This window comes from Enhydra lutris, unplaced genomic scaffold, assembly GCF_002288905.1.
Source record: "Enhydra lutris kenyoni isolate GAN:26980312 unplaced genomic scaffold, ASM228890v2 scaffoldscaffold22, whole genome shotgun sequence".
Taxonomy (NCBI): domain Eukaryota; kingdom Metazoa; phylum Chordata; class Mammalia; order Carnivora; family Mustelidae; genus Enhydra; species Enhydra lutris.
This window is the reverse complement of record NW_019154106.1, coordinates 22,704,881-22,725,922: the sequence shown is the minus strand read 5'-3', so window position 1 is coordinate 22,725,922 and position 21,042 is coordinate 22,704,881. Positions and strand designations below refer to the sequence as shown.

Genomic DNA, 21,042 nt, shown 5'->3' with positions numbered 1-21,042 from the left:
TATTATCATCCAATTTATGATTCCCAGGTACAATATTTGGAACCCCAAACAATTTTCAAATTTTTTTCAAAATTTCAGAAAAATTTCATAATCTAGTAGGAGTAAGGTTGATGGTAAATTATCCAGCCAATTTGAAGATGATAATGATTGTTAAATATGATACTAATGAATATACATATACACACACACATTCCCTTGATGATTTTTCCCCCAAGGAAAGATTATCCAGAGTTTCTTTCGTTTAAATATTAAAAGTTTATATATATTTTGAAATCTATTACTTCAGTATACTAGCTCATGTTTTTGTAAAAACAAAATTTTGACAATTATTTTTAAGGGCACTCAACTAATTTTTTTTATTATATATTTCAAATGGTTCCAGTGGCCTTTATAAATTTAATAAATAAACAACCCTTCTAAACATGTTTTTTAAAGATTTTATTTATTTATTTGACAGACAAAGAACGCAAGTAGGCAGAGAGGCAGGCAGAGAGAGAGAGAGAGAGAGAAGCAGGCTCTGCACTGAGCAGAGAGCCCAATGCGGGGCTCGATCCCAGGACTCTGTCATGACCTGAGCCAAAGGCAGAGGCTATAACCTACTGAGCCACCCAGGTGCTGCACAACCCTTCTAAATATTTCAACGTTCTATCAAACTTTCTGAAAACTTATGTAAATGTCATGAATCCAAAAAAGTAATTTAACAAATATGGTGTCAAGTTGTCTTAAAATGTTCTAATACTATATTCAAAAGCAGCATACGTTTCACTTAAAAATTGCAATTTTTGGTCAATTATGTTATTTTTAATGAGATATCAATCATATGATATTTAAATATCTTTGGTTCAGTCTTGAGGACCATAGAACTTGACAAAAGGATTCATTCTTGTAGCACCACAACACTTAACAATATCATAGTAACATCTGATTAAATTCAAGATCACTTTCACAGCTTCATTTAACTATGAGTTCACACAACCATGGTTATTCTATTGACTATAATAACAATAATAAATGTTAACATAGTGATAACTATGTGTTAAGAGACACTGCTCTAAGACCTTCATTACTCTTCCAATCATTTCTGCAGATTTGGCATTTGGGGATTAGTATTATGTTCTACTCATAGATGAAAACACTGAAATCAAGGTGTTTAATAATTTATACAACAGTATATAGCTAATAAGAGGTGAGAATGGGATAGGAAGCCCACCTGTCTACCTTCTGAGTGTGCTCTTTACAGAATAAATGGATATGGGAACCAAGGCCAAGAATTATTAATGGTGTTTCTGTCACACATAATGGCCCCCTCACAAAATTATTGGTTTACCATTTCTGTGACTTTGGACCTGATGGGTTAATAGTCTTGGTCTTATTGTCTGCTTTTTTGTGTGTTTGAAACTTTGCTAATGCTTTAGCTAGATTGAACAAAATCTTTATGAGAATGTTGAAAGCCACCCCCTTCTCTTCCCACAAACACAAGGAAGTGGTCTTCCATATTCTCTAAAGAAAGAGAAAATTGACTGCCATTGCCTTGATTATGACTATAATCAGCAAAACAGGTAATGTGGAGGCTCATTGCACAATTCAAACTTTCAAATTTACAACCAAGTTAGAAATTTGGTGAAAGATATTTGAAACTTGAAATGTTAAATTGTTATGACTAGCAAAAAGATTCAGATTAACAATCAATATTTTAAAAGATTAAAGTTATTAAATTTGGGTTTGTGCTCCCTAGAGAATGAAAAAACCTCACTCTTTTCAAAGGGTCAGTAGAAAGCAGCGGAAATAAAGTGTCATTTGTAATTAAAATGAGGGATTTGGATGTTGTTTGAGGATAAAAATGCAGTACCCATCTCTTCAAAATAACTTAATTACAGAGATCACACAGGGGATTAACTGAGTTTTCAGGACATTCTTTCAGAGAACAAAATGACAAGAATGAAATATTGCAGATGTGCAGATAGTAAAAATGTCCATGGAAACAAATTATCCATTGATAATCCAATTACCTGTTGCTTGCAGATCTCCAATCTGTTAATTATCTCCATTTATTTTGAATCTGCTTTCAGCCACTGGGATTCATTATGGTCCATTCAAGTCTCTGCCATAATTCAACACTTTTTACTCTTTTTTTTTTAACATAAAGAAAATGGTCTATCATTTCTTCACAACTTTGATTTGTAGTGTTTTCCATTCCTTCAAATCGTTTTGGATTAGTATTATTTTTCCTTAATATGAAAACATGGTCAATCTGAGTCTCAAATGGAACATCAGGTACTGAATGTATTAAGCTAGTATTGGCATTATTTATAGAATTCCGTAACTGTATATGGGACTTTATAGAACACATAAAAACATAACCATCTCTCATCATGTTAGTATCCATTCTCATTCTAGTTCATATCACCCTGCTATTTCTCTACATCGGTGAGGCATCATTAAATATTCATGACATGACACTGAAATAGTGCAAATAAAATGGAAAGAACTGAATTGATTTCTCTTTTTTATTCACTCACACGATCTTTGCCATGATTGTATAGGTTGTCATTTTTGTTACTCTCTCTCCTAGGCTAGCCAAAAAAGGCACCATGGGAATCTTGAAAACATCATTGCAGTAAGCCTAAGAGATCTATATGGCCAGAATAAATAGTGCCCTAAATGGAAATGATGTTGAAAGGAATATACTGTTCTCTGTAAATGAAGACAAAACTACTACATAAACCTTTAGTTCTTTTTCCCCTCACCAGATATGTTTTTTGGTGTGTCACCATTTTGCAATATGAGTGTCCATGTTTCCTAGTTCTAATCCTCAAAAGGCAGATCTGGGGAATCTAACTTAACTAACACATCCAAACCTGGCCCAGTTAGTCAGGGTTCTGCCAGGAGATGTAAAGTACGAGGGGTTCATCTGGTATAAATGTGACAGCAAAACTCAATCCTCCAATAGAAGGCATCAAGTGCTCCAATAGAGAAGCATATAAAAAAGACACATGAGCCAAATATCTCCTTATACTACACTGCCTTGGGGATTTTGTGCTTTTGCACATGCTCTTTCCTCTGTCAGTGATGCTGTTGTCATCATGCATGGCCAACCTTCTTCATTTGCTCTTCAAGGGTGAAACCAAATACCGTCTCTCCTGGGACGACTTCCCTCCTCTCTAGTTTCTGTGTTCACTTGGTAGTTTGTTCCATAAACAACCATCACGCCAGTAAGGTCACATTTGTTATGAAAATCCCAACTAAGAGACGGAGATATCCAGAATGGATCCATAAGCAAAAGCTAACTGTCTGCTATCTACAAGTGAGAAACTAGAAATATAGAATACACGGAAATGTGAATGTGAATGGGTGGAAAAAGATGTAACGTGAAAAAAGGAAGCATATGAAGGCTGAGCTGGGTGAACTTAGGAAGTTTACCTCACTGAGTGTCTGTGAAAGTAGGATGATGATGGTAACAACCCATTAAATTTTTGTGATGCTTAAATGCATAAACATGTAAAATGCTTAGATCAGACACATAGTTCTAAAAATGTGGTTGGAGGGGCGCCTGGGTAGCTCAGTGGGTTAAAGCCTCTGCCTTCGGCTCAGGTCATGATCTCAGGGTTCTGGGAACAAGCCCCGAATCAGGCTCTCTGCTCAGTGGAGAGCCTGCTCCCTGCCCCCACCCCCGCCTGCCTCTCTACCTACTTGTGATCTCTCTCTCTGTCAAATAAATAAATAAAATCTTTTAAAAAAAATTTTAAAAAATTAAAATGTAGTTGGATATTTTATTTTTGGCTTAGAAAGGTTATAAATGTTATCAGAAACTCTTGTATAAGGAGCTGTGGAAACACAAAGATGATGTGATTTTGCCTGTAGTTCACTGAAGGAATTCAAAGGAGAGGTCAGTGTACACAAAACTTGGGAGAACACTGGGAATGTAATTAGTAAACAAAAGCGGGAATAAAAATTCAGGGTGTGAGTAAAACATGTTGGAAAGTAGATGGTATGTTTGGGGAACAGTAAGTGGTTTGTATAGCTAGAAGATAAAAAATACAGTGAAGGGGAGAATGGAGATTAGATTGGAAATGTAGCATGATATCCTTGGCCTCATTGGGGTTCAGACCACTCTAGTATTAGGAGATTGAGATCTATCTGGCAGATATAGGAGTCTTGTCTCCTAATTTCTTGCACTTTAGCTATGTGATCCCTAGAAAATGATTTAAACTCTCTGTGCTTCAGTTTCTTCCGTTGTTGCAATGATTAAATTAGATAATGTGAAACATCAGAATATCTGTGGAATAAGTATGAAGCCATCACTTAGAAAGTTTCTACGTGTAAAAGCTGGAGAAAATCATCTAGCCTCTCAGACTTTCAGGTTCTTATATGTAAAAAAGGGAAAGAAGCAAGAAAATATTACTCCATACAAAAACAATATTTGTAAACTATAATGTGTTCTAAGTACCAACAAAATTAATGTACCATTTTTTGAATACCTATTAAAGTGCTATCTGCTGTACAAAATAAATAAAAATATACATATGTTCAAAAATGTATATGTTCCTTATTTTTTTCACCTATTCTTTACAACAAGGTAACATAAATTTTATTAATTCTATTTTTATTAAGAAAGAAATTGAGGCCCAAAATTTAATAAATTTTCATAAGCTCACGCAAGAAATTTAAACATCTTGGTTATTTTAAATTCCATACTCTGCTCCATTTTATGTTTTCAGATGATTGTTATTATGAACATCACTTATTTTCTATTTATATTCTGATTTTTGATTCTGTTAATATGTCTAATACTGGGAGAAAAGAATCGACTGAGCAATGATATTATAAGTAATGTTCTTAATCTAGAAATAGTTCTTTATCTGTAATTTATTCATGTCTCTGTTTAAACAAAACTAGAAAGGACAAACATTTTTGAATGCTAAATTCAATAAAATTTAGATATATTTACTTCCTAAGGAAAATGCTTCAAGAATGCATTGAGAAATTCTCAAAGTAATAAATAACCCACATGAAAATAAATTAGCATATGATTAGAAGCAAAATGTCCATCTCTACCTCTGGAATATCTATCAGACTATGGCACCTGAGCTTTTTATAGCCCCTTGGCAAGAACTGAGACATGTAACATATTATGTAAAATCTCCCATTCTGGACAACCTTGAAGTATACTGTAGTGACATAAAGCTACCAAATTTGGTCAAAAAAAAAAAAAAGGACAAACTCACTATTATCTCAGGAGAACCACTGACTCTAAAGATCACACTGAAAATAATTTCTCTAATTTTCATTCATAATTACATTACCAGACTTTTTTTCTCTCATGTGTATTTTCAAAAAAATCTTCAGAAATACCTTCACAGTCTAAGAAAAGTCTATTTTTCCTAGTAGGAGACCCAATTATAGTTAGTTATTAGAAGATGACCTGCCATGGTATGTACAGACTGATTAAAGTGTGTACACTGTAAATTCTTTCTTTCTTAAAGATTTACTTATTTATTTGAGAAAGAGAGAGAGAGAGAGAATAGGGGGGGAATCTTTCAAGCAGACTCCCTACTGAAGCGTGGAGGCCACCAATCCTTGATCCATGAGATCATGACCTGAGCCATGAGATCAGGACCTGAGCTGAAACCCAGAGTCAGATGCTTAACTTACTGGGTCACCCAGGTGCCCTGACAATGTAAATTTATATGGGTTGTCTCCCCTAGTATGGGATTACCAGTGTTTCCAGGTGGCAATCTCAAAGGGTGTTTCAAGCATCTTAAATTTAACCTAGGTATCAAAAGGAGACAAGCATCCTGAGAAGCAGTATAAAGCAGAACCAAAAAAGACCTCCTGGCCCACTAGAGCCCACCTCCACTGCATCCCTACATCCAGAGCCTATGTCTCTCCAATGCCACTATGCCAAAGAGAAAGGCTAAAGGGGATGCTAAAGGAGATAAAGTCAAGGTGAAGGATGAATCACAGATAAGATCTCCTTCAAAGCCAGAGCACAAGACTAAAAAACCTCGCAAAGAAGAGAGAGAAGATACCCAAAGGGAAGAAGAGAAACACGGTGCTGACAAGGATGGGAATAACGCTGCAGAAAGTGGAGATGCCAAAACAGACTAGACACAGAAAACTGAAGGTGCTGAAGAAGCCACATGAAGTGAGTGCATTTTCTATAACTGTGTACTTCTTGTGACTGTACAGTTTGAAATACTATTTTTATCAAGTTTTTGAAAATGCAGAATTTTGCTTTACTTTTTTTTTTTTAAGATTTTATTTATTTATTTTACAGACAGAGATCACAAGTAGGCAGAGAGGCAGGCAGAGAGAGAGAGGGGAAAGCAGGCTCCCCGCCGAGTGGAGAGCCCGATGCGGGGCTCGATCCCAGGACCCCAAGATCATGACATGAAGGCAGAGACTTAACCAACTGAGCCACCCAGGTGCCCCTGCTTTACTTTTTTTTAAAGCTATGTTGTTAGCACACAGAACAATTCATTGTTATTTGGAGGGGAAGGGCATATGTCACTAATAGAATATCTCACAACTGAACTGATATGGGGGAAAACTCTTACCCCTTCTAGTTTTGAGAAAATTCCTCTTGATGTTGACAGGCATTAGCCACCTTGGAACAAACTCCTTGTGGTGTGGAAAAGGGAAAATTCATTTTTTTTTTTAATGTCTTCTTTTCCCTCTCTGTCTTCAGCATAGACTTGACTCCCTTTAACCCAGAGACTTGTTGGAACCTGACCCCCAAAATGGTTCCCAGTATGTCAAGCAAACTGCCTTTGAGATGGACGCCTTATAAGACTCCCTTTTTAGCTTGTGGGTCTTCAGATTGCTAATGCTGCCATTTTCATTTCATTTCCTGAAAGTCAGAGTCAACTTATGAAAAGTTGTTGAACAATATTCTAAGCATGAAAGGTCAACCCTCACTCCAAAATTTCCATATTCATAACACAACATGAAGACTTCACTAGGATTTATAGTGGCTTTCTAATTTTAGTAGTCCATTGAAGAATGGACTTTGGAAGTTTTACACTGTTAATGATTGTCTCCTGGTATCCTACCTGAACTACCATGGTTGTTTATGAAAAGTATCTTTAATAAATCCGGATACAGTTTGGCTAGGGAAAAAAGCAAAGAAAACAGAATCCTTGGATTAAAAAGTACTATCCTATTTTCTCTTGGTTTACCAAGAGCACAAAAAAGAAAACCAAGCATCTCTGTAGTTTTTCACCAGGGTATTTAAGAACATCTCTTTATGATATGTTGAAAAGCACAAGCTTTGGAAATAGTGTTTTATTACCTACTTGGTATTTGATATTTGAAGTCTCAGGTTCTTAAGTGAACTTTATTTTCCTGTTTGTCAAGCTTTGTTGGAGCTGTGGAAATATTACATAAGTTAATTAAAGTAATACCTTTGAAACAAAACTTTTTACCTTTATCATGTATCCCAAACTTATATCAATATGAAGAATATGGTGAGTATACTCTTTCTACAGGATGCTCAGTTCAAAGGATAGGCTACCCATAAGGTTATTTTCCCTTGACTAGTGTTGTTAGATGATTTACTCAGTCAGTTGTCAGATGGTACTTTATGCCAAACAAAATAAAATAAAAATACAGTTAATGATGTTATCATTTATAATATAACAAATTATTATTACTGATCTTCCTACCTCCACCTCCATTTATTCAAACTAGTAAGTCCTTTACCTCGAGAAATGGTGAGACTGGGGCACCTGGGTGGCTGAGTGGGTTAAGCCTCTGCCTTCAGCTCAGGTCATGATCTCAGGGTCCTGGGATCGAGTCCTGAATCGGGCTCTCTTCTCAGTAGGGAGCCTACCTCCTCCTCTCTCTCTCTCTCTATGTACTTGTGATCTCTCTCTGTCAAATAAATAAATAAAATCTTTAAAAAAATGGTGAGAGGATGAATACCCAACTTTTGTATCAACATGGACAGGACTGGAAGAGATTTTGCTGAGTGAAATAAGTCAAGCAGAGAGAGTCAATTATTAAATGGTTTCACTTATTTGTGGAGCATAAGAAATAACATGCAGGACATGGGGAGATGGAGAGGAGAAGGGAGTTGAGGGAAATTGGAGGGAGAGATGAACCATGAGAGACCATATATGGACTCTGAAAAACAATCTGAGGGTTTCGAAGGGGCAGAGGTTGGGAGGTTGGGGGAGCCTGGTGGTGGGTATTTATGGAGGGTACATATTGCATGGAGCACTGGGTGTGGTGCATAAACAATGAATTCTGTTACACTGAAAAGAAATTAAATTTTTAAAAAAATTTTTAAAAAGGTGAGATTATTTTCTAATAATTGGTTAATATGCAATATTCATTGCAGGAGAAACTAATTGATGTACATTTTTCCTGATTTTCTTTTGTTCTGTGATGAGGATAGAATAGGCAGTTTACTAATATTTTAGCTTAAATTGGATATCAAATTAAATACCAATTTATAACTGAACTTTAGCTGTAGCCAAAGTATACTGTAAATCCAGGTCATGAACTATAGAATAAGACATCACCAATTAACAAATGTGGGAACCATTCAATTTAGGTAAATTGAGGTAATCAGATGCAGAATAAATTTTGTCTTTTTCTTCTTCTTTTCCAAAAGAAGTAACTGTACCTACTTCACTTGCGCTTGCTCTTTGACTAAAGTGTCACTGTGTATCACATTGTCTTTGTCTCTGTAATTCATAATATGAAAATTCATTTATAGCACAAAAATAATGGGCACATTTTACCTCTAATTAAGATTACTCATCAGTTCACACCCACCAAGAATTCTACTGTGCTTTTAATTCATCACTGCTTACATTAATGTACCTCGTTTAATCACAGTAATGCCAGGAATAATTCCATCATAACCAGAGATATACTAATTTATTCTTCTCAAAAAAGAGAAATTTTAACATTGAAAATTTTGAAATTTATATGTGCAAATGTTTAATAATATACATGTATAAAATTTATATATGCATATATTTAACAATACACATGTATAATAGTTTTTGCTATCATGCAATCTAAGAAGAGTGTTTGAAAGTATGTTTGTCTTCACTCTGAGAGGAAATTCATTTCTGCTTCAATATTCTATCAATATGGGCATAACATAAAGCCTGTGGATTTTGACACAGCCAATTACAAAAAAATTCTCTATTAAAAAGTTCCTCATCCTAATCTCCCTCACCCCCTTATAAAGTGAAGAAATAATTTGTAAGTGCATAGGCTACAAGTCTTGGTTCAAGAATTAGTAAAAAATAAACACGAGATTTCTCAATCTCTTCAGAAGATCATTTCCTAAATGGGTATCTTCTGAATGTGTGCTTATCAACTAAAGTGCTTCATGATTCAGACTAAAATCCTATGGTAATATTTGGAGAAAGACCATTGGAAAGTGTTGCCTGCTTTTAATCCAATTTAATTCACAATTGGGCTTCATTAGTATCCTACAGCGCTGGCTTCAAGTTCTGCTGTTTGTGAATTAGAGAAAATTACAATGAGCTTTCAACCTAAGTAGTAGTTCAGAGATTCTCTACCAACTCCAGAAAAGGTTAGCATAGAACCCTGTAAGTCCACCACTAGTCTAAACACTGAGTTTTTCTTGTTGGAGTGTTTGGTGTATCATAGTCAAGGAATATGTTTTATGCAAAAGAGATTTAAAAGATTATCTTGTACCTTCAAGCATATTAAAATCAAAATTGGGAGAGTATATATGTCTATGTGTGTACATTTGCAGTTGTGTGGGTAATTGGATGAGTCATGCATTTTCAAACAGAACAAAATTCTATATGACGAAAATAAACATAAGTAAATAAAACCTATGTGTGACCTAGAAGTTTATAATAGAAATAAGGAATTTGGAGAGAGAAACAAAGGGTAGATAGGGTTTGAGATTAACCTTGAGGGTTGTACAGAAGTTGGACGGGCGATGAGAGTTATGGAAGGCAGGGTTCTGAAGATAACCCCTTAGCTGTCCATTCTCTGTTGAATCTAATACTAGTCAAGGTACTTGCTATGAAAAGATTTTGCAGATGTAATTGAAGTCCCTCAAAAATGACTTTAAGCTACTGGAGATTATCTGAGTGGGCCTGACCCAATCAAGTAAACCCTTTACATGCATGATTTTATTTTGCTGAGGGCAGAAGTCAGAAAGATGTACTCCTGCTGTCTTTAAGGAACAACACAAATAGTTATGTTGTGAACTTCTGAGGGACAACCTCTAGAAGCTCAGAGAAGCCCCCTGCTAGCAGCCAGCAAGAAAATAGCCATATACCTGCAGGGGAATTTCATCTTTCAATAACCAGTATTACTAGAAGAGGATCCAGACCCTCAGATGAGGATCTCAGCTCAGCCAACATCTTGATTCACCCTGTGAGATCTAAACAGAGGATCCAGATAGCTGTGCCCAGGCCCCTGACATGGAAAACATTAGATAATAAATGTATTATCTGAAGTTGCTGAGTTTGTAGTAATTTTTTGCTACATCAATAGAAGCTAACACAACAAGGATACATGTGAATAGTCAGGAGATGAGAGGACTCTAGTACACACACACACACATGTATGTATATTTACATGTATATATATTTATATGTGTGTGTGTGTATATATATGTGTGCATATATATATATATGTGTGTGTGTGTACACACACACACACACACATATACATTTGCCTGGAGTGAGGGGATAATAGTGGTAAAGAAGAGTAGTTCATTTCAGTGTACAATGATAGCTTACTGAATGTCAGACTGAAGTTTCGACTGTCCCCTGGAGAATCAATGTAGTATGGCAGTCTCAAGATGAAAACGGTCTACTTTATGCCAAGTATAACATACTTGAGGGTATAAGAGTGTGAAATAGGAGGGCTCTATGAGTCAAGCAGGAAGACGAGGGAAGAGGACAAGAGCAAATGAGTGAGAAAAAAACAGCTGTTAGAACAAGAGAGTCAGAACAAGACAGGTCAGGAATTAGAACACCTAATCATTTGTAGGGAAAGAAATTGTGGAATGAAAAGCTACGGGAATAAAGAACAAACTAACCTGAAATATAGGGAAGAGAAAAGTATCAGATTCCTTGTGAAAATATTCAGGTACTCTCTGATAAAAAGGTACTAATAAGAAAAGAATTTGATATTAGAAAGTGCCTGGCTGGCTCAGGCGGTAAAGCATGCAGCTCTGGATCTCGGGGTCGTGAGTTCAAGTCCTACATTGAATGTAGCGCTTACGTAAAAGCAAAAAACAAACAAAATACTTACTCTTCAACAGACATTGTTTAAAAATATGAAAAGGAAACACTAGGCAAACATGCTGATAAAGAGACTCACGTTTATAAGAAAGTGGAAAGAAAATGCAGTAATTCCAAGAGAAAGGAGGAACTTAGCAAAGTACTTTAAAAGATGGAGTTAAAGTGGTAGGTTTAAACAATCTGAAAAGCTTTTCAATCCATGGTTAGTATGCACTAGGATTTATGAGGTTATCTTTATGTATGGGTGAGTAGAGCCAATAAACTACTGGTAAAAATTAGAATTTCATGTCAACTGACATTTTCCTTAAAGTTTCTTGAAAATGTATCAGAATCTTGAATTGTCAAGGGAGGAGAAGAAAATTAATACATTTTCTTTGTTAGACTATGGATCATCCAATTAGTAATTTTTTTTTATACAATGGAGAACAATCTGGAATACAAGTAAGCTTATTGAATCCATGATAATAATTGAACATAAAATATCAGAGTAGGAAAAAGAAGTTTGCTTATATTTAAAGAGAAACCAGTCTTAAAAGTTCACAACTAAAGCAAGTTCTTATTTGAAGTTATGTGAGGACTACAACTTTTCACAAGCTCAATAAGAAAGAAAACAGATTCAGTATTAGGAGGTGTTCATAGAGACTGTTCTTATCACTTTCACATGACTGATTCTTATAAATTCCAAGTGAAATGTTATTTTTATCTTTTTCTTGTTTCAAGTTTTTTTGTTTGTTTCTGTTGTTTTTTTGTTTGTTTTGTTTTTGTTTTGTTTTTTAATTCCAGTGTGGTTAACATACAGTGTTTCTATTAGTTTCAGGTGTATAATATAGTGATTCAACACTTCCATATGTTACTCAGTTCTCATCACAGTAAATGTACTATTAATCTCATTCACCCATCTACCACACACCTCCCCTCTGGCAACCATCTGCTTGTTCTCTATAGTTAAGAGTCTATTTTTTGGTTTATCTCTTTTTTTACTGTGTTCATTTGTTCTGTTTCTTAAATTTCACATATGAGTAAGATAATACTGTATTTGTCTTTCTCTGATATTTCCTTTAACGTTATACTCTTTTGATCTATCCATGTTGTTGCAAATGACAAGATTTCATTCTTTTTTATGGCTGAGTAATATTTCATGGTGTGTGTGTGTGTGTGTGTGTGTGTGTGTGTGTGTACACATCACATCTTTATCCATTCATCCATTCATCTATCTACAGACACTTGGACTGTTTCCATAGTTTAACTTTTGTAAATAATGTTGCAATAAACATAGGGGTGCATATATTCCTTTGAATTAGTGTTTTCATATTCTTTGACAGAGGAGGAAGGATTATACAATGGGAAAAAGACAGTCTTTTCAACAAATGGTGTTGGGAAAACTGGACAGCTGCATGCAAAAAAAATGAAACTGGACCACTTTCTTAAACGAAAATAAACTCAAAATAGATTAAGGACTTAATGTGAAAGCTTAAACCATGAAAATCCTAGAAGAGAGCACAGGCAGTAATCTCTGTTGTAGCAACATCTTTTTTGATGTCTCCCAAGGTTAGAGAAAAAAAAAAAAAGGAAAATAAACTATTGGGATTATACCAAAATAAAAAGGTTTGGCACAACAAAGTAAACCAACAAAACTAAAAGACAACCCTGAACAGGAGAAGATATAAGCAATTGACATAGCCAAAAATGGGTTAGTATCCAAAATATATAAAGAACTTCTGTAACTCAATACCAAAATCAAATAATCCAATTTAAAAAATGAGTGGAAGGGGCGCCTGGGTGGCTCAGTGGATTAAAGCCTCTGCCTTCGGCTCAGGTCATGATCTTAGGGTCCTGGGATCGAGCCCCGCATCGGGCTCTCCACTCAGCGGGGAGCCTGCTTCCCTTCCTCTCTCTCTCTACCTGCCTCTCTGCCTACTTGTGATCTCTGTCAAATAAATAAAATCTTTAAAAAAAAATGGGTGGAAGACATGAACAGCTATTTCTCCAAAGAAGACATACAGATGGTCACAGACACATGAAAAGAGGTGTTATTTATCTAATTAAAAAAATAAATTTGGAGAACTTAATTAACAAGTCATTAAATCCACAATGCTGGAAACTGGGGCATCTGAGTGTATAATCTTATCATTTCTGACTCCAAATCTGAATCTGCTGTTCACTTTTTTTTTTTTAATCTTACTCCCTCTTGGCATCTGTCCATTGGCATTCTTTGAACTGGATTTTTTAACAAGTGTCATATACATAGCTTGATTTAAGGAAATAAATCTTTCTCCCTAGCTGTCCAAAAGTCTTAGAAAACACAACCAGGTCAAAGGAAAATAAACTGTAATCATTAAAATTGAGTAGTATCTCAGATGTATGGCACTACTATCAAGTGTATATCATATACTGGGAAACATAGTTGAAAATGCACACACACAGACTTTTGAGCTACAAAAATCTAGGTTGATATATTATCTTCACCATTTACTGACTGTATTACATTAGGCACAGTATTTAACCTTTCTGGGGTTGAGATTTAAATATACATTGAGAACTTATTAACTTAAACTCATAATTCACATCATATAGAAAGCTTACAATAATCACTGATTCATATCAATCTGAAATATGATTTAAAAACAAGAGATTGGATGAGATAACTTCAAGTTCTTTTCTAACGTTACAGTTTTTTAAGTGTGCACTCAATGATTAGTAGTAAATATACAGACTACAAGCCATGTTTAGAACAGTTCCATCATTTTCTTGTGTCCATTTGCAGTCAATCTCCACTCCCACACCAGGCCCAGGCAACTATTGATCTACTTTCAGGGAGTATAGATGTTTTTTCCCTGAACATTTCACATATTTGATTATAGAATATGTAGCCTTTTGGTCTGGCTTCTTTCATTTAGCATAATTTTTTTGAGATTAACTCATCTGATAGCATATATTTCCACTTTTTAATTGTTGAATAGTATTCCTTTGCATAGGTTTATCTATCCACCATTTAATGAATATTTGGTTTTATTTTTAATAATTTGGGGGCTATTTTGGATAACATTGCTATAAGCATTCACGTGCAGGAATTTGCATGTACTAATTTCTCTTGGGTAGATTTCCAGGATTGGAATTATTGGCCATAGAGTAAATTTGTTTTTAACTTTTAGAAAAACTGTCAAACTGATTTCCAAAGTGATTGCATCATTTTACATTCCCACCTGCAATGTAAATGGGTTCCACTTTGTCCACATCCTCACCAGCAATTGTTATTGTCTTTTTATTATAAACATTCCAGTGAATGTGAAGTGTTATTTCATTATGATTTTCACTGCATTCCTTAATTATTAATGTTGAGCATTGATTCGTGTGCTTATTTGCCACTTACATGTTTGATGAAGTTTCTAGTCAACTCTTTGCTCATTTTTAATTGGGTTGTGTGTCTTCTTATTATTGAGTTGTAAGAATATTTTATATATTCAGGATACAAGTCATTTATCAGAGAGATGGTATATATTTTACTCCAAGCTGTGGCTTTAAAAAAAAAAATAATGATTATTTTTGAAGCATCAAAGTTTTTTTTTTTAAAGATTTTATTTATTTATTTGACAGAGATCACAAGTAGGCAGAGAGGCAGGCAGAGAGAGAGAAAGGAGGAAGCAGGCTCCCCGCTGAGCAGAGAGCCCGATGTGGAGCTCAATCCCAGGACTCTGGGATCACGACCCGAGCCGAAGGCAGAGGCCTTAACCCACTGAGCCACCCAGGCGCCCCAAGCATCAAAGTTTTTAATGTTGATGAAGTCCAAAAATTCATATTACAAAATTGGATTGATCATGTTTTGGGTATTATATGTAAGAACTCTGCCTAATTCAAGGTCCTCAAGATTTCCTCTTATATTTTATTCTACAAGTCTTAGAGTGATGATCCTTACATTTATATATGTAATCCATTTTGTGTTTATTTTTGTCAATAGTGTGGAGTAATTGTCTAAATTCATCCTTTTGTATAAGGATATCCAAACTCTCATTTATTGAAAAGTATGTATCGTTCCCACTAAAATGACTTCATTGTCAAAAATCAATTAACCTTAAGTATAAAAGTTTACTTTATACTTTTAATTCTTTCTTTGCTTTATATGACTCTCCGTAGGTAAACACCATGTTGTCTTGATTACCATATTGATTACTATACCTTTATTTTAAGTTCTGATATTGAGAAGTATGTTATCCAATTTTGTTCTTAATCAAAATTTTTTTGGCTATTCTCCTTTGCATTTCTATACAAATTTTAAGATCAGTTTGTTAATTTCTGCAAAAAAATCTGTTGGACATTTGTAGCAAATGTATTGAATATATACATCAATTTGAAGAGAATTACAGCCCCGATAATATTTAATATTCAAATCCATGAAACTGGAATGCTTCTCCATTTATTTAGATCTTTAATTTCTTTCAGGAATGTTTCATAGACACCAGTGCATTTTGTTGTTGTTCTTTTTATTGTAAAACATTTCATTTTTTTAATTCTATTGTGAATAGAATAACTTTCTTAATTTCATTTGTTGTGTGTTTGTTGCTAATATATAGACACATACTGCTTTTTTTAATCCAGTGACCTTACTGAACTTGTTTATGAGACATAAGAGAGAACACATGTGTTCATGTGTGTATTCCTTAGGATTTTCTAGATAGAGGATCACAATGTCAGAGATTACAGACAGTTTTACTTCTTCCTTCAAATAGGAATGATTTTTTTTTCTCTTATTACACTGGCAACACAATATTGAAAAATAATGGCAAGGAGCAGACCTCTCTGCTTTGTCCTGATTTTAGAAGAAAATCATTCGTCTTTCACTATACGTTTATCATTTTGCTATTTATTGTCTATATGTCTCACGATTCTCTTTTCCTTTTTCTTTTTGTATATGCTTGTTAAATAGGTAGTTTGTTGTGTCATTTTCAAATGTAGTCATTTTATTTATTTTTGTGGCTGTTCTAAGGATTAAAATATGCCTCTTAATATGCCACAAGTCATCGGATGTGGGAGGTCATGGGGAAAGATAGTGAATTTTAACTATGTTAATGTCACAAAAATATGTCCATTCATTCATCAAGCTGCTGTTGTTAAATCTCACCCATTCATCTCATTTTGGTAAGTGGAATAAACTAGTTTTCCTATGAGTGCACCTCTGTAGGGGCATGAAATTAAAATCAAAAGATGAGCAATTTCATGGTAGCTTAATGTTTGTTATGAATATAGTAATGTCCTCTCCTTTGTTCTCCGTGGAAAACTATCTGTCCCTCCCAAAACTGTATTACCAAAAGGAGAAACTGCCTTCAAATATATTCAGAGTCTATTATGGTCCCAGAGCTGCAGGAGATCCCCTTGATAACCATGAAGAATCTAAACCCACCAATGTCTCTGACACTGGCATCAGTTACTCTTTTGATGTCCCATGAAGGATAAATGGCAAAAACATCTTTTAAGATCTTTCTAAATACCAGGCCCTGAGATGGTAGCTATAAATATGGTGGCATATCCTTGAGGCCAACAAAATTGTTATTATTCTACTACTGATATAAATTAGACTCCTTTGATGGAGTATTTACCATGACTTTAGCACAAAAATAAGAACTTGTTACTTCATTTAGACTTAATATTACCTTAGTTGTTAACCATTCCTCAATTAACAGGGCCCCACTCTGGCCCTCCTCCTAATCCACTCTTACAAGGAAAAGAGTCAATAGACTCAGAAAGAATATGCCTGCCATAATCCTGAGGCATCCTCTAATCCTGGATGCTAAAGTGAGTAAGTAAATAAATAAATAAATAAATAAAGTAATAAGCCCAAAATGGAGTCCCTGTGCTAAGCCCTGTATCCCCAAAATGAGACTTAATTATAGTCTTAGCTCTTACAGAAATGGAATCTATCTTTCAACCTGGCCAATGTTCTGGCTGCCAGAGATCATGGAAACCCTTACCCTCCTTCCAAGCCCACTTTCAGAGTACCCAAGTGCATGTTTCTGAGGTCTATTTCCTCCAGGTACATTATAAGCTTGGCACCTGCACATTTAGGCCAGGGGGTGATCAAGGGATAGCTAGCTGTTCAGGGGTTACAGATGGAACCTGGATGGGTCTTTCATGGTGAGCCAGTGACCTGGGAATGGGCAGAAAAGAAAAAAAATGAGCTCTGGGCTAGAGACTACAGACCAGACACCAGTGCTCTATGTTCAAAACTTTGAGGAATTCAAGAATTTTAAATTTTATTTTATTTTATCTTTTTTAGAAGATTTTCTTTTTTTTTTAAGATTTTATTTATTTATTCAACAGACAGAGATCACAAGCAGGCAGAGAGGCAGGCAGAGAGAGAGAGAGGAGGAAGCAGGCTCCCCGCTGAGCAGAGAGCCCGATGCGGGACTCGATCCCAGGACGCTGGGATCATGACCTGAGCCGAAGGCAGCGGCCTTAACCCACTGAGCCACCCAGGCACCCCAAGAATTTTAAATTTTAAATTGGACTTTCAGGTCATTATGAAAATATTAAGGCAAGAGTAAGATTTTTTATTTAACAGCATATTAATTTGCCTCCTACCTTTTAAACATTTAGATATAAGGTGTGATGGACTACATACATATTGATCTTAGCCCTATAATAATCTGGCATGGGGTGGGGTATTAATTTCACCTTTGTGCAAGTGAGAAAATCTGAGACTCAAAGGAGTTGAATATTTTGGCTAAGGTTACAAAGCCAGAAAGAGAAACTGTATCTGTCTGGTTCCAAAGGCTATGAAAAAAACATTACATTGTGCTTCCCTTATATTGTAATATCACATTTCTAATATTTGTGGAAACTTCAGCATCACTGGTTTCAAAGACTTCAGTGTTTTGGTGACACCATCCTACGATGATGGAGTCCAAAGAATATAAAATACAAGCTTAAGGAGAGCAAAAAATGCTATCTTTTTTGCTTATTCTGTATTTTTAGAACTCACAAGTAGGTACCTACAAGCATGTAGTAGGCATTCAAGAAACCTGTGTTGAGGAATGAATGAATTCAATAATGTTGGTGTTTACAGTCACACTGGTGTGACCTCAAATATAATGTATGACTGTAATCCCCGCCCCCACAGATAACACCTCAAGAATAGAGGAGCAATATAATGATTAGAAAATACTCTAATGGGCTATCCATTCTAGGTGTGAGCAAAGGACTTGCTTTCCACAAGGTGATTTATTTTTAAAAAGGAAAAAAAAGAAGAAAAAAAGAAAAGAAAAGAAGTATAAAATAATGCCACCCATTAATATAGGCTTTCATCTGGGAAAGGAAGAGGAATGTATTTTCTTCAGGTCTGTCAAAGCAACCTATAAAACAAAAGAAAACAAAGCAAAAACAAAAACAAAAAGCCAAATGTCAATCATCAATCATTGTGCAATTAAATAGCATCTTCTCGTGACATACATCCTGGGTGATTCAGCAAATGGCAAAATTAGTGCCTCAATTGATTATGAATTATTCAGGTAAATGGTTCATAAACTGAGATTAAAGAGATGAAAAGGAGCCAGGGCTACAACTTGCCAAAGGGATATGATCTGCTCTGGGAGGTGTACTGCAAAGGCAGGCTCTTCCTTCAGAGGACAAGTACCTGAAGACAGAAGCTATGAACCATGTCAGGAAAATAAATTTAATCCTGAAAAAGATCAGCATGTCTACGGATAAAAACCTCCACTCACACAGGGGCGTGAGCCATTGGAAGGGTCAAACTGAGGGCTGGCTCTATGGTTGGTGCACCCAAAATGGCTAGTGATAAATGACACCTGAGCTTGGCTCATTCCAGTACTGGTGGGGCTGATTTAATACAAAAAGTTACATCGGTTGTGAAATGAGACTTCACCAGAAGCACGGCATTAATAATCCTTTGTTTTTATGCAGGAGGATTGTATTATCTTTACTATGGGTTTAAAAATCTCCTCTAGGATTTCTGTTCCTTAAGTGTCTCTTGCTAACAGGAGCTTAGTTAAATTGCTTATAAGAACAGAGGAGAGAGGTTATAAATTGCAGACTTCCCAATTCCCAGAGCTACTCAAGAATCTTGTACAGTTGAGGGACATTAATATCTCATACAACCCTACTGCAGTCTTGGGGAAAACACACACACACACAAACCCTTCCTTCCTCCCCACCACATTTTCTGCTGTATTATTCTATCTCAAATAAAAACATTTCACCCCTCATTTTCTTTATGACCTTGGTCATAAAGGATAGGCAGGATAATCTTTTATCACTATCTGTTTTAGCTCTAACCTTTGATATTTCTGGGCTTTTCTGGGACAGTAAATACTTCTTAATGACTCAGGAGTCTTCATATTCCTGTTTCTCTTCTGATAAGGGGTCTCAACTCCCTACAGGCACCTGTGTATGTGTAATGGACCTGTGTAATGGGACAACCAAGAAAACAGGTAAACAGTGACATATAGTTCCTGACAGTTCAACTAGTTTTGAACAGAGTTATTGAAAGGCTAATGAGAGGACAGTATGCAAATGCAAAGTAGTAGGAGGCATTCTTGAGATCAAATCTCCCCTGCCTTTGCCATGGGATGGAGTCTTCAAGTCTCTAAACTGAAAAATTTATACGACTTGAACATGGGACTTAAACTTCAGAGAACCAGATGCTCCATATTGATGGTATTTACCAAAGTAGCTGCTGGCCAGTAGTTGTCCCAGGGGGAGGTAATGGTTAATTAAAATAAACAAGCTGGCCAGTTTCTGTGGCAAGAAATAAAGAACTTGGAATAACCCAGAAAAAAATATATCTGAAGGCCATCAGCAATGTATTTACCAATTTTTAAACTTCCCTTCAGGGTTTTTCATGTTGACATAATCTCTTATTCATTCAACAAATATTTATTAAATGTCAACTTCATGTCACTTAATGTGCTAGGCACTTTGGAATCACGGAGAGAATCTAATTCCTGACCTCAGACAACTAATAGTCTAAAGGGGAAAGACCTCACTTTAGCTTAATTACCTCCATAAAGGTCAAATTCTGAGATACTGGACTTCTTAAGACTTCAGCATATAAATTATGGGCAAACACAATTCAGCCCATAAAACTAGGTGATGGTGTTCTGGCCAATGGAATATAGAGAAAAGTCATATTAACCCCTATACCACTGGTTCATTAAAAACTACCGTATATGAAATCAAGGCTCTTTCTCCTTCCCGCCATCTTGAGCAAAAATAAACACAGTAATCATGGAAGCCACAAGTTGAAGTAACTAAAAGCACAAGAGAAAAATACTGGGATTCTTGATCCACCCTTGGAAGGAGATTAGTCAATCTGCCAGGATCATACACCCTGGACATTACACAAGCAAGAAATTAAAAAAAAAAAAAAAAAAAAGCTATGTTTAAGCCATTGTACACATTGAATATGTTCAGCAACTAGCTTTGTAAAATAAAATTGTCTTGGGTTGAAAACATACAACATACATATATACATACAGAAATGCTTAAAACTGAGTTACTTATCTTCAAAATAATACTCCAAATATACATTTTCTTCTTTTAACCCAATGGGCTTATTTACTTTGATTTTTAAGACATATCAGGGTTATAATTTTAAGCAAATTCTCTGAAAAAGAGGCCAACAGGGTCCTCAAAGTATTGAGAAAAAGTGTCCACAAATCTCATCTTAGGGATCCCTCAATCACCAACTAAACTGCTCAGCTGTCCTAAGCTCAAACCATAGCTCTAGCTACACCACATCTTTTAAGATAAATCTGTAAAACTTGAGTTACAGAGAAATGTT

General features: G+C 35.4%; 1 pseudogene; it reads left to right on the top strand.

Annotated features, from left to right (window-relative positions):
- Positions 1-5,898: 5,898 nt before the first annotated feature.
- Positions 5,899-6,108, top strand: LOC111150273 (annotated as a pseudogene).
- The last annotated feature ends 14,934 nt before the right edge of the window (positions 6,109-21,042 follow it).